The following is a 13236-nucleotide window of genomic DNA, read 5'->3' on the forward strand; positions in this document are numbered from 1 at the left end:
TTTGCAGCAATTCTCCAGTATCTTAACAAACAGGGGATGGAGGTGGTCTACACTGGGCTTCTCGCCCTGGTTGGGTCTGGCCTCCATTTTAGTTAAGAATTAACTCTTTTTTAGTGTGTAAGAATTAAGCCTTTTTCAGGAGCAGGGACGCCCCTTTTCTCCCTCTCCGCCGACAGCACCCCACTTCGGCCAGATTTTCCTCATTTCAGATTTTTCTACAACTCATTCCTGAGTCATGCCTGACGACAATTTTCACACAATTTAAGCCTCGAGATGACCTCAGGTGCGATGACCTCAGGTGAGATGACCTCAGGTGAGATGACCTCAGGTGAGATGACCTCAGGTGATGGCATGTGTGCTCAGAAAGAGCCGTGATCAGCCTGCCGGTCAGAACCGACATCTCCCAGCGGCCGGCGGCGCCCCGCGGGGAGGCGGGGAGGCGGGGTGACCGCGACGCGCGCCCCTCCCGCTCGCACCCTCCCGGGCGGCGGCGGCTCCGCCCACCGGCCCCTCGTGGGCACCTGGCGGCCGCGGAGGCGGCAGAGGCGGGCGGACCGGGGGCGGCGCCGCGCGACGTCACGCAGCGGGGTGGGAGAGCCCGCAGGTGACATCCCGGGGTCCTCCTCCCCGTTTCCAGCTCGGTCGGCGGCCGGGACAGCGAGGGCCGCTGAGAGGAGCTCCGCGCTCGCGCCGCCACGCGCCGCCGCTCCCCGTCCTCCCGCGCGCCGGGCGCTTGGGCTCCGCTCCCCGAAGGGTGAGTGCGGGGCTCTGGGCCCGCGGGCGGGTCCAAACTTTTCCTGGGCGCGGAGGAGAAGGCGTGGGAGGAAGGAGGGAGACCCTGAGGGTCGGGTTCGGGAGCAGCCGGGGGGAAGAACTTGGGCGCGGCGCGCGGGGCGTGGGGTCGGGTGCGGGAGACTCAGGGAGCCTCGCCCGGCCCTACCCGGGCTCGGGGTGGGGGCCCTTGGGAAGTTCCCACACCACGGCCTGCGGTGCAGGGGCGAAGTCCCTTCCCCACTGGAGGGCGGGACCGCAGGGTTCACCTGCGCCTTCCGTGGGAGCCCCCCCCACGGCCTTCCGTGGAACCCCAAAGCTCCGGTGATCCCAGGCCATCCCGGGGCTTTGCTCCTCCCCAAGCGCTCCCACGCGGCGTGGGCCCTGCTGTTTCGGCGGGGATGGCAGAGGGGCTCGCCCGTGGGACTGGGAGAGAGAAGGGACCTGCTCGACCTTGGCCGCTGAGGTCATTTTCCCAGCTCCGGGATCTGGCCTCGCTAGCCACCCCTACGATCCTGAGCCCCTTTCTTCCGGCTGCCTTCCCCTCTGTGGCGCTTTTTTGTCCTTGAGGTCGGAAAGAACTTGGGGTGATGCTCTTGCAGCGGGGCGCTGCCTCGTTGGGTCCCCGAGCTGCATCCTGTCCCGGCGGCTGCTGGTGGCCGAGGAGCGGGTGATAAGTAGTACAGAGCGGTGGAACAGGTCGTGCCCAACAAGGAAATGGGAAAGCCTGTTGTTTCACCTTCCAGGGTAGCGTTCATTAGGAAATGGGCCTCACCCCCTAATCAGTCAGCGTGGATCCAAACTTACCGATGCGCTCTTTTGAGCTCCCTGGGGAGCCGGGACAGGAAGGGTCGGGTCTCTACCCAGTCCATCTCCCTGGGTGATTGGAACACTAGTCCCACAGCGACTGAAGCAGTTTTGGCGAGCCAAGCCTTTTCCTTCTTGTCGAGATATCCCCACGGAAAGCATTTTCTCTTAACCCTATACCAGCAGGTTAGTCTTTATTTCACCCCTCACTTTTATTGTTTAACTGCTGTGAGTCATGGATGCTGTGTGGCGTCCGTCTTACTGCCGTTCACTTGCTTATTAATTCTCTTACTTTGTAGTTTCTGCTCCTACTACTGGCCAGAAATTGTTCTCCCCAAGGTCACTGAGGACTAAAAAAGTCTTTTCCTCCAAGGGCAGCTATTTATCAAGTGTGCAGGGCACTGTTCTGAGAACTTGTATTAACTCTTAATCCTCCCAACGATCCCGTGAAGTAAGTGATAATATTTGTGGATGGAGACACTGAGACACAGTAACTTGGCCAAGGGCACAGGAGTAGCTGGAGGGGATTCCCACTGAGGGGCTGTGGTTCAGTTCTGGGGGCTCATAACCACTGCTACTGCCTCCCCTACAGATCCTTTCTTGGTCCTTTTTTTCCTGAAGTACTGTGCTGTGTCAAGCATCATTGACCAGGCTCTTTCTCAGATCCCTCTTTTCCGTCTTGTGTCGTTTTGTACTAGCTTAGGTTCTTCTTCTTTTTAAGATGTCATAGAACTTTATTACTTCAGTTATCACCTCCGCTTATCTGGCTTGAGAGCCTGTGCTTTGCCTGTGTCTTACTCAGTTTGAGAATGGCATCTCTCACGCAGTGCATACTGTAATATTGCATTTGGACTTGCCCTGCTTTGCCCCAAAGCATTTCTAGTTGACATGATTTCTGTCAGGGGCCCCACCATTTTTCTAGTCACCCAGGTGCCAAACTCAGTGGACCTGTCTCCGGCCACCCCTCTCCCAATCGTGAAATCTCTTCTATTCAACTTTTCCCTTGTCTCTTCCTTCTAGTCTCCGCCCCTGCCCGTCTTGTCTTCACTGGTTTCCCTCCTCCCCATCCCTGAACACTCATTTATCACTTATCACATGTCATTTTCTACTGTTGGTTATCTCCTTTCATAAATGTTTGATGTCCACAAAAAGATTGTAAACAACTTAGAACATCGCCTCTTCAGGACATAATGAACAGTTGCTTGATAAATGTTTGCAGAATATGATCGATATGAATTAAGGTAGTACAGATCAGGTGGATTTGGTGATGGTAGAAAAGTTTGAAATTTTTAAGCGAGGTTTTATACGATGTTCAGGAGTTTGCATGGGTAGACATGGGGGAGCTGGTAGGTCTCGTAGAAGAGGACAAAGCCTCTGCCAACTCCATGGCTGCAGACAGGAACCCCGCTCTCCTGGCTAAACATTACACTCTGAAGTGTAATGAAGTGGACCATATCAGCAGAGAACCATGAATCCTAACCTTATCTCAGCAAAGCAAGGTATGAAACCACAGTAAGTTACAAAAAAAAAAAAAGAAAGAAAGAAAGAAAAACATTTTGATTGAAAAATAGAACATATATAAAAGTGAATAAAACATAAATGAAGGGATACCCATAGTAGATATATTTGGCTATAGAATGACTGTCTTATTCTGGCAGTAGATGTGATAGTTGGAAGAGACTGCAGACAGGCCAAACAGGAATCTTTCCCCAAAAACCTCTATATGAGGTGATGTGGGACTGGATTAATTCCAAAAGGCATTGTCAAGAAAGGATTGGCTTTTTGGGGGGATGTTTGAGGGAGGAGAAAAGAAGACTGGAAGGAGATACTGAAATGATGAGGAGCCAAAAAAAAGAGTTCTAACACCCTGAGCATTATTCTAGCACAATGAATATATTTTGTCATTTACCTTTGTCTTTTTTTCTATGCGTGTTTTCCTACATCGCTCCATGTGGAATTTTAGTAGTCTGTGTGTTCCATATAACATGTAGTAAGCATTTTTCATCTTATATAATTTCCAGAAGTCCTATTGACTGTGTTATATTCCAGTAACTACAAAGTGATTTATTTAACTAACCCTCTATTTTTGGACTGGTATATTAGCAACAAATTATAAACAACCTGTTACAGTAATACTTATCTTTGCAGATATATCATTGAACAAATTGGGGTTTGTTTCTTTATGATAGTGTTCCAGAAGTGGAATTACTTTGTCAACAAATGTGGTCATTTTTATGGTTCTTATTACACATTGTCAGATTTCTAAAAGAAATTTTAAAAACAGAATGGATTTGATGTGCCTACTTTTTTCTCTCGGAAGTAGCAGCAATCCAGTTCAATATGAAAAGCATTACTGAACTACGTTTGCGTGTTTGGCACATTTTCTAGGGCTGCTGTAACAAAGCACCACACACTCAGTAGCTTAAAACAACAGAAATGTTATTGTCTTACAGTTCTGGAAGATAGAAGTCTGAAATCAGGGTGTCGACAGGGTGGCTTCCTTCTGAGGGCTTTGAAGGAGAGTCTGTTCCACACTTCTCTCCTAGCTTCTCGTGACTGTGGCAGTTGTTGGCTTGTAGACGTTTTATTCCAATATCTGACTGTCTTCACATGGCATTCTCCCTGTGTCTGTCTCCACATATAAGTTTTCTTATAAGGACATTAGTTATACTGGATTAAGGTATGACTTCTTCTTAACGAATCACATCTGCAAAGACCCAATTTCCAAATAATGTCACGTTCTGAGGTACTTAAGGTTGGGATGTCAACATATCTTCCTGGGGGTCACGATTCAACATATAAGAGGGACTATGATGGATGTTGGGATAGAACATGCATAAAAGAAAGCCTCTGTTCTTAACTAATTGCTAGTGGAATTGAAGAAATAAGACTTTTCCTAATTTGTTTGTCTATTCTCCTTGGTGTGCAAACATCAGAAGAATGTTATTTACCAAGCAAATAGTTTTGGAGCATTTGTAAATATGGTAGCATTTTAAGTTGAGAGATAACCTTGAATTTGTATAATACAAACCATATAACATGAAAAGAAGTGTGGACAACAAGTTATAAAGAAGTTCAAAACTAATGCGAACTTGGTACTTTATGTGATTGATCTTCTAAAAAAATTGAGATGTCTAATTATTCCTAATTGATTTAGATATATTAAAAGCATTTAGATTGCCAAGTAAAATTATCATTTTTTAAATCATAGAATTAGGCACACCATCCCCAATATTTCTAAACAGACTACTATCCAAATGAAATAAGTTACTGTGTAACTTATAAGTCTGCCGTCTTCATCCATCTGGAGAAGTAGCCACACCGGCCATGAACACCAGCAGCCCAGCTTCTTTGTCCCTTTTAATATAAGGTAGTAGAGCCAAACCAACCCAAACGAGGGCGTTTCAGAAATACCATATTCAGCAAAACATTTGAGTGTCAGCTTTGTAGGATGCTAAAGCCAGTCCCGGTCTGTGTGGGTTCGAGGGAGGTCAGCAGGTGCAGTACAGTGTGATACGTGAAGATGACCACACACAGGGTGTCGGGGAAGCTAAGCAGAGTAAGGCGACATCGTCCTGAGGTAAAGGAAGGTAGATGGGGAGTTAGGGCAGCAGAGAAATGGGGTGAGGGCAGGAAATCAAATTCAGGCCAAGAGGACGTAGGTGTGATCAGAGAACTGGAAGTGCTGTAAAGTCACCCCGAGGAGGCTGTGCAGTGAGGTTGCCGAGGCGGACGTGGGCTGGGGTACTGAGAGCCTTGTTTGACCTATTAAAGATTTTGGATTCTATCCTACAGTTAATGGGGAGCCATTGCAGACCTATAAGAAGGGGAGACCTGTTAAGATTTGTATTTTAAAAGCACCCCTAGGGCATTTACAGCTTCACCTCTCTTCAATCTTTCCTTCTCCTGTTGGAGGTTCTGTCTCATTTCTCTGATATGTCTCAAACCTCATTTCTCTATCTGATCTGGAAAGGACAGCTACCTTCATCGTTTATATTAGATATCTTGATTATGCTCAGTTTGCATAGCAATTTTGGACTAGAAAATAAACGTCATGGGCGTCCTCTGTGCCACATGTTTATAGAATGCTCATGTTTGCACTTATTTTAAACCCTTTGTTGACAATCATGAAGTGAAAAGTTTTGGTACCTTTTCAATATCAGTAACAATGGCAGGAAGGCACTTGGTATGCATTTTCTCATAAATCCTGTGAAGCCAGCAAGGTGTGCACCATAATCCTCATCGTACAGGTGGGTACAGAAAAGTGAAGACAGGTGCTCACGTGTAAAAAGCAGAAAGGGTGCTCATTGTACACTGTTGGAAGTATGCAGCCAGGATTTAAACCCAGGTATAATAACTACAATGTTTAGGCTCTTCCCATTCTGCATACTAACTCTGTGGGTTCATGTGTTAGAGGGTATAAGAGATTCTAGGGCTCTGATATTGTACTAGAGTTTTGTGTGGGCAGAAGGGCAACCATAAACACAAACCTGACTCTGGACATTTTAGGGTGAGTGGTAGAAATGTTAGAACTAGAAAAAGAGGGTTTGCTCATAGTCCATGTACGAGCCCCTCCTTCCTTTCTGTCTCACATTTCTGGGTTTTGTCTTAATAGCACATTTGCGATTTACTTTTATTATTATTATTATTATTATTATTATTATTATTATTATTATTAAATGACATAACAAGGACAGAACAAAAGTAAACGGTGCTTGTATTTAAGGGGGGCTTATCCTAAGTGTATCCAGGAGCTTCTCTGCTCACTCCTCTCGGTACCTGTCTTTTTCCTGCCTTCTCTATGCAGGCGGGGCTGTGTGATTCCCGTGGGCCACAACGATTTTTGTCTCTGAAACAAACCAACAAGCAAACAATCTAATGCTGACCTCACATCTGCTGTTCATCATTTAGTTAGCTAGAAGCACAGGTTTATGCCTTTAGCCTCTTTGAAATTCTAACAGGTGTGACATTAACTTGACCAAAGAAAGAAGATAGAAATAACATCTTAGGAAACAGGAGTCCAATCACTGATTATTCAGTAGCTTAAGGTGAGTTCCTGAGGAAATGTGGAATGGCACTTAAAAAAAAAAAAGTACTCCCTATTCAAAGGGAGAAAAAAATTGGTCTTAGATATAATATTTAACAGTAGTTAATAAAAAAAATACTGTAGCTTAAGTTGAACAGATGCACTAGCTATTTCTCTAGCTACAAGACGGTTAGATGTTGACAATTGCATGGGGTTCATGTGCCACAAAGATAACCCTCTTGACATCTAACCAGTGACCCAGTGAGCCGGTGCTCTTCATTTCCCCACACAGCAGACTGAGTGCTGCCCAACCTGCTGCAGGCCTGTGTCCTGCTCCAACTGCGGGGTTACTGGTTCAACAATAACCTGTTGTATCTATTGCAAACCTTTTGATGCCAGTTACACTTGTTATTGTGAGTAGATAATGTAAATAAGTATGTAAATGTATGAAACGTAAGTGCAAACAGAAAGAGTAGTATTGTTTCTGTGTAAGCAATGTTGAATTCTTTGTAAAGATTCCATAGAAATGAGTGACTAAAAAACTGGGCAGGAAAACTATAAAAGATTGGAGAGAAAATTGTAAAAAACTTGAAAAATAATATCCTGACCTTGCTTTACAAGTTTTTTTTTTTTTTTTTTTTTTTTTTTTTTTTTTTTTTTAGTTTTCACTTAGAAAATTAACACTGGAAATGGTAAAATAAAATCTGAGTGTGGTTTATATAAGAAAAATATTGGGGAGGTATTCCTTCTCAAGGAAAACTTGAAACTACTTTGGAAAATTGGGAATGAATGCATATTTATATATCTTAAGGTAAAGTAAATGTTTATGGTATATACCTAATTTTTTGATTCTTTACTATAAATAAATTTTTTTATTAACCAACCATAATCAGTCAAAATTACTGCTGCTATAGTCTGGCTAGAATAGTTTATGCCAGAGCATACATAGTAAGTAGTCAGAATCTTTGCCTCTGTAGTTCTTCTAAGAACATCCCTTAATAAAAGTGATATTTGTTGTTGAGAATGTAAAAAGCAGAGTATAAAGAGGTATTTGTAATGTAAAAATGAGGATGTAATGTAATGTAAAAAGAGGAGATTTCTTTTTCTTGGCTTAGCATACCATGCTAATGGTACATCATCAACTCATACTTTTTACTTTAAATTAGGCTTTTAGCATCCATGTAACACTTAAGTTTATTTTAATAATGTGAACCAATATGTAGAAACTAGAGCTGGTTCCTACCTCCCTTAAATGACCTCTATAAAAATTGAAAGCAAAAATACATAGTATAGCATCAGCTGGAGTCTGTTAAACTTGATAAATTTCTTAGTGCTATTAAGCTGACAAGTTGAGTTGAGCAAGATAAAACTTCTTCTAGATTCAAATACTAATCATAGAAATGTAGTAGGTTCTAAAGCTTTATAAGTTAGCGAGTAAAGACTGAACCTATAAAATGAGAAAATAGAAGTACATTTTATAATAATAGCATTTAGTGAACACTTGCTATGTGCTGTGCACTGTGCTAATTGCTACATAAGCCTTATCTCATGTATTCTTCACAAAAGCCCTGCCAGGAAGGGGATACTGTTTTCACTTATAGACAAAGAAACTGGTGCATATAGAAGTTAAGTAACCTGGTCGGTACTTAACAGAGCTGGGAATCAGACCAGTTTAGTCTGAACGTCAGTGCTCAGATGCCCATGCTCTTACCACTTTCTAGCATAGTACTTTTCATCTGAATTCTAATGTAGTTTATCTTTTTTTATAATCAGTTTGAGAGGTGATCCTAGGGTGTTGATGAAGATACACTGCCACCATGGCAGGCTCCAGGGACGTGCCTCAGAGTGGTGCCACCTTTGGTGGGACACGAGTCTGTAGATAATTTGCTAAAGACATGTTAAAGTGTGTCGAGCTGGAAAGGACTTTCGAGGTCATTAGGCCAACCTCCTCTTTTACGGATGAGGAAATGGAAACCCAGCAAGGCCAAGTCATTGGCCAGTGCCACAAGCCTCCTACGTATTCGGCATGCGATAACCAGAAACAAGTTCTCCTGAATAGAGTTCAAGTGCTTTTCTAGCTCCACTAATTAGGTTTCATTCATTAGCCTTAACTCTGAATACGCATTACTGCTGAATTTTCAAAGTTCCTAAATCGCCCCACCCCATCCTTGTCTATGAGTCACAAAATTAATTACTCCTGATACTTTATTGTAGACTATGAATGGGGCAAGTGTTATACCTCCCCTGTGTTAGCACAAATGGGAAAACCGAAGTTCCACGCAGTGTCACGAGGTACCTAGTCCTGAGGCCCGTGTGGTGTAAACCCTAACCCCAAAACACACCTGAAAGTGTAAAAGAAGAAAGATACGTAATCTTAGCAAAGGTGACTGAACCATCTAGCCCCAGCCAGAACTCGCTCGTCTAACAACCCCCTCCCCTCCTTATTCTATGTCCTTAGCTCAAGTTCACCCACTTTAGGTGACTGCCTGAGAATCTCTTGGAAATAGCATTTGTGGGTCTGGGTAGGGCTGAGGCCAGAGGAGTGTTAGTGCCCACTGCTTTGCTCGGCACCCCCTAAAAACTGTCAACTCCAGCCTTTGGTCTTCACCAATTCGTTAGTAGACAGAGCAAGGATAAGTTGTGAGCCATCCTCTCATTAATAGCCAAATGTGTGCTGCAGCTGCCGCTGCTACTATTTTCCTCCTTGTCTTGCTTGGCCTTTACATGCCATGAAAAACATAAGTGAGTTTTGACAAGGTCACCTGGTGAGTGGCAGATGCAGGTCTAGAATCCAGGTATTCTGACTGGACACCCTGCCACCTACTCCATGTGCCCGTAGAGTCTCCTTCCTCATCTTTAGGAAATAAGCATGGGGTAGGGCAGATGATGTGATTATGAAATAGGACCATTGAAAACTTTGCATGTGATAGTATATAATTTACATTTCACTTTTTTCCCAAAAACGATTTGAAATGCATTACGATCCAAGCATAGAAGGGGAAAACCTAGGTAATGTAGTTGTGATAAATGGAACACTAAATTTTAACTATTAGCTGGGAGCTCATATTGAAAGAGTAAGAGAAGGTTTCCACAACTCTAATGGTTTGGTTTTTAACCATGAAACAAATTTGTAAGGTAGTATTTTTGGTCTCATTTTGGCAAGACAGTCTTACTGACTAATACAAGTGAGTACACATAATGGGTCCTCTAAGAGCAAATAGTATAGAAGACTCAGGCGTTTCTGGGAATGTGATATATGATATTTTCAATTTTTATTTGAAGCTTGTCTTAGGCAGGGTTCATGCCTAGATATTGATATGAAGCTATGTTTTTTTCTGCCTAGAAATGAATTGTAAAAGGGATTTATCAAGTAGGTTCTTATAAAGAGGATCTTGAATTGCTTCACGTATAATATTTTGAATAACAGTTTTGCTAAAGATGCAAAGATATTTTTTAATATTGGTTCTTGATAACTCATTTATTATGGACATTAATGAAAGTAAACTCTCTGAAAGCATTTCTCCAAAGGCTCCAGGACTAGGCTAATAAAGTATAGGTTTTCATAATGGTTTACAGTAACAAATCACCTTAGGTGGAACAGGGCTGCTTCAACCTGAGCTTGGTCTATGGATGGACTTTGGAAGGTACATAAACTCTCCAAAATATCAAATTTGTGTATACACGTAATCTCTGGGGAGGAGATCCAAAGCACCATAGTCTCAAAGGTTAAAGCTCTTTAGGAAAGGCATGAAATAATATGTGTAAGATGCTTAATAAAGTTTAACTTACTTTATGTATGGAAAGGATTAGCCTTCAATGTTAATGTTAGAATTAGGCATATAATGTGGACATGAACCAACTATGGAGACTGTCCGTGCTCGAAGGACACAATTAGCACAGACAGTTAGACCCTAGAAAAAACATACCTCCTGCATCCATGGTTTTCATGTCTGTTGTCCTAGCTCTCTAGGAGGGAAGGTTTCTACTTTTTAAATGTTAGATTAGTATTCCCTCATTTATGAAGTAAACATTGGCTATAAACACTGGAGATGTAAAAATCTAGACGTCGTTTCCTCTCCTCATTTCTTTAGCTCATGCCCACGTCCAAGTTAGCAGCAAGCATGTCAGCTTTGTCCGCAAAATGTATCCTGAATCCATCTGCTTTAATAAACTCCTAATCCTACTGTCTCCCAGCAGTCAATTCTCTACTGAGCAACCAAATTCATTTTCAAAAACATAAGTTAGATTATGTCACCCCTTTGCTTAAAAGCCTCTGATGAGAGGTTCATTCAGTTTACCCGATGTCAAGAGTCATAGAGATGGATGGTTGCACAAGAACATGAGTGTACCTAATACCTCTGAACAGTACACTTAAAAATGGTTAAGATGGTAAATTTTATGTGTATTTTACCGTCATTTTTTTAAAAAAGAAAAATAGTATTTAAAAAAAAAAGGGTTCTGATGCTTTCCCATTGCACCTAACAATGAAAGTCTAGCTCTTTAACTCAGGCCTCAAGACCTGCCTGTCCACTTCTCCCAGCCTCACAGCATCACTCTTGTTCCCTGCTTTCTGTTAGTGGACCTGCTAGGTTTGTTCCTGATTCAGGCCTTTGCCCTTTCTGTTGTCTCCTCCAGGTCTTCCCAAATGTTCTAGATCTTCCTGTATTTTTACAGTTGCAGTCCTATGCCTTTGGTGACACTATCACATCACTCTGTCATGTGTCGTTTCTTCATAACTTTTGCCGCTATTTGTCTTATGTTTGTGTTCATCTTTGTTTACTTGTGTGTCTTCCCACAAGGACAGTGACCTTGCTGTATGTGTCCCCAGTGTCAAGAAGTATGCTTGGCACATAGTAGGTGCCCAAATATCTATTGAATAAATGAATACAGATGTGGTCCCTTACCTCATGGACCTTGCAGTTTCTGATGCTGAGTCTCAGGAACCCTGAGTCGTGAGTATGAGCGAGGTCTTTGAGAGCGTCTCGAGGAGGTCTCACACACAGAATGAGCAGCTAATTCTGCCCAAAAGGAAATGATTATGGGGAAGGAGGAGGAGAGGATGATGTTGGGGGCAGAAGTATCAAAAACACATGAGCTGTTTCCTCTTATTCAAGGATGGAGAGAAACTTTTCCTGTCTTCTACCTCCCTCCCCATCTAAAAGAAAAACAAGAGAAAACAAAAACAGTTTCATATCAATATCCAAGCATGAACCCTGTCCAAGACCAGCTTTAAATGAAAATTGAAGATAAGATATCGTATATCACATTCCCAGAAATGCCTGCCTCTTCTAGACTGTTTGCTCTTAGAGGACCCATTATGAGTACTCAGTTGTATTAGTAAGACTATCTTGCCAAAATGAGGCCAAAATCTTATCAACTTTTCTATCATTTTAGAATTGTCTCCTCTAGCACGAGTTTCCCCAATGACTATCATAACTCACCTTTTCTAGCCTGCTGTCATACTATTGGTAGTTTTGTGGATAACTGGACTTTCATGTACATATTTTTCATGGTAAATATAGGAAAAGGCATAGAGATTTATGATATAGACAGATTTCCTGTGCTTGACGTGTGAAACCATACTTCCATATAATCAGAAAATCTGATTATTTTCTGACTAGGGTAATAGTATATGCTGATTTTAGAAATATGGACAACTTATAACAAAAAATAACAAAAAAATTTGGAACAAATAAGTCGACATTACCCATAATCCCACTGTCGATGTAAGAAATGTCCAAACCTGTAAAGAATTTTTATGAGTTTATTTGAGCCAAACTGATGATATATGCTGGAGAGCGAGATCTCAAATGCTCCAAAGAATAACAGTTTTGCAGTTTCTTTTACACATTTAAAATTGAGGGGACACAGGAAGATTGGAGAAAGCATAACCAGGATTGGATTACAGGACAGTTAACAAGATTCTATGCTTTCTTGAGCATTAGGGGTATTAATCCCAGCATTTCAGAGATGTGTTGATCTAGATGCCCAAGAAAATGGCCAGGGCTGGCTTAAAACCTTTCACTAAAGAAGTTATAGGACCAGGGCGTGACTACCCACCATGACCTGCCCAGTTAAGAATTTATGATCAGATCATCCTGTGAGGTTACTTTTCATAGAATCTCTTTTTTATCGTCCACACCACCAAGAAGAAATTACCGTTGCTAACATTTTGGTAAATTTCTTTCTAGCCTCTTGTAGGCATTTTTAAAAGGTTGTCCAAGTTTTTCTTGGAAAAAACTGGGAACTAATTAGATGAAGAAACAAAAACCGTCTTCTTGTATACTTTAAAAAAACCAACAAGAAACAAACAACCTTATAAGCATTTTCAACGTGGAAATTTTATTTCTTCCTTTTTAAAAAACTTATGGAAATTTCCAAACATTTATAAAAGTAGAGAGAATGATATAATGAATTGGATGGACACGTCACCCCGACTCATGGCTAATCTGATTTCATCTATACATATTTCAGTGTATCTCCAAAAGATCAGTACTTAGCTAAAATTACTACAATACTATTATCTCACCTAAAAATTTTAAATATTGCATTAATGCCATCAAATATTCAATCAACAGAAAAATTATAAAAAAATAAATGTAACTCAGATGCTGATACGAGGTAGTAGTGTA

At 42.0% G+C, this 13236-nt stretch overlaps 1 protein-coding gene across 3 annotated transcripts in view; it reads left to right on the forward strand.

The window, feature by feature from the left end:
* Positions 1-541: 541 nt before the first annotated feature.
* Positions 542-13236, forward strand: part of ELOVL7 (ELOVL fatty acid elongase 7) — a 71693-nt gene continuing 58998 nt past the window's right edge. For 2 of the 3 annotated variants that reach the window (XM_081054636.1, XM_081054638.1), the window contains exon 1: positions 548-754. The gene's annotated coding sequence lies outside the window, so the exon portion shown is untranslated. Of the gene's footprint in view, positions 755-13236 lie in introns of all 3 variants that reach the window. The other variant, XM_081054637.1, reaches the window with a different exon arrangement.

This window comes from Rhinolophus hipposideros (assembly GCF_964194185.1).
Source record: "Rhinolophus hipposideros genome assembly, chromosome: 7".
Classification (NCBI taxonomy): Eukaryota; Metazoa; Chordata; class Mammalia; order Chiroptera; family Rhinolophidae; genus Rhinolophus; species Rhinolophus hipposideros.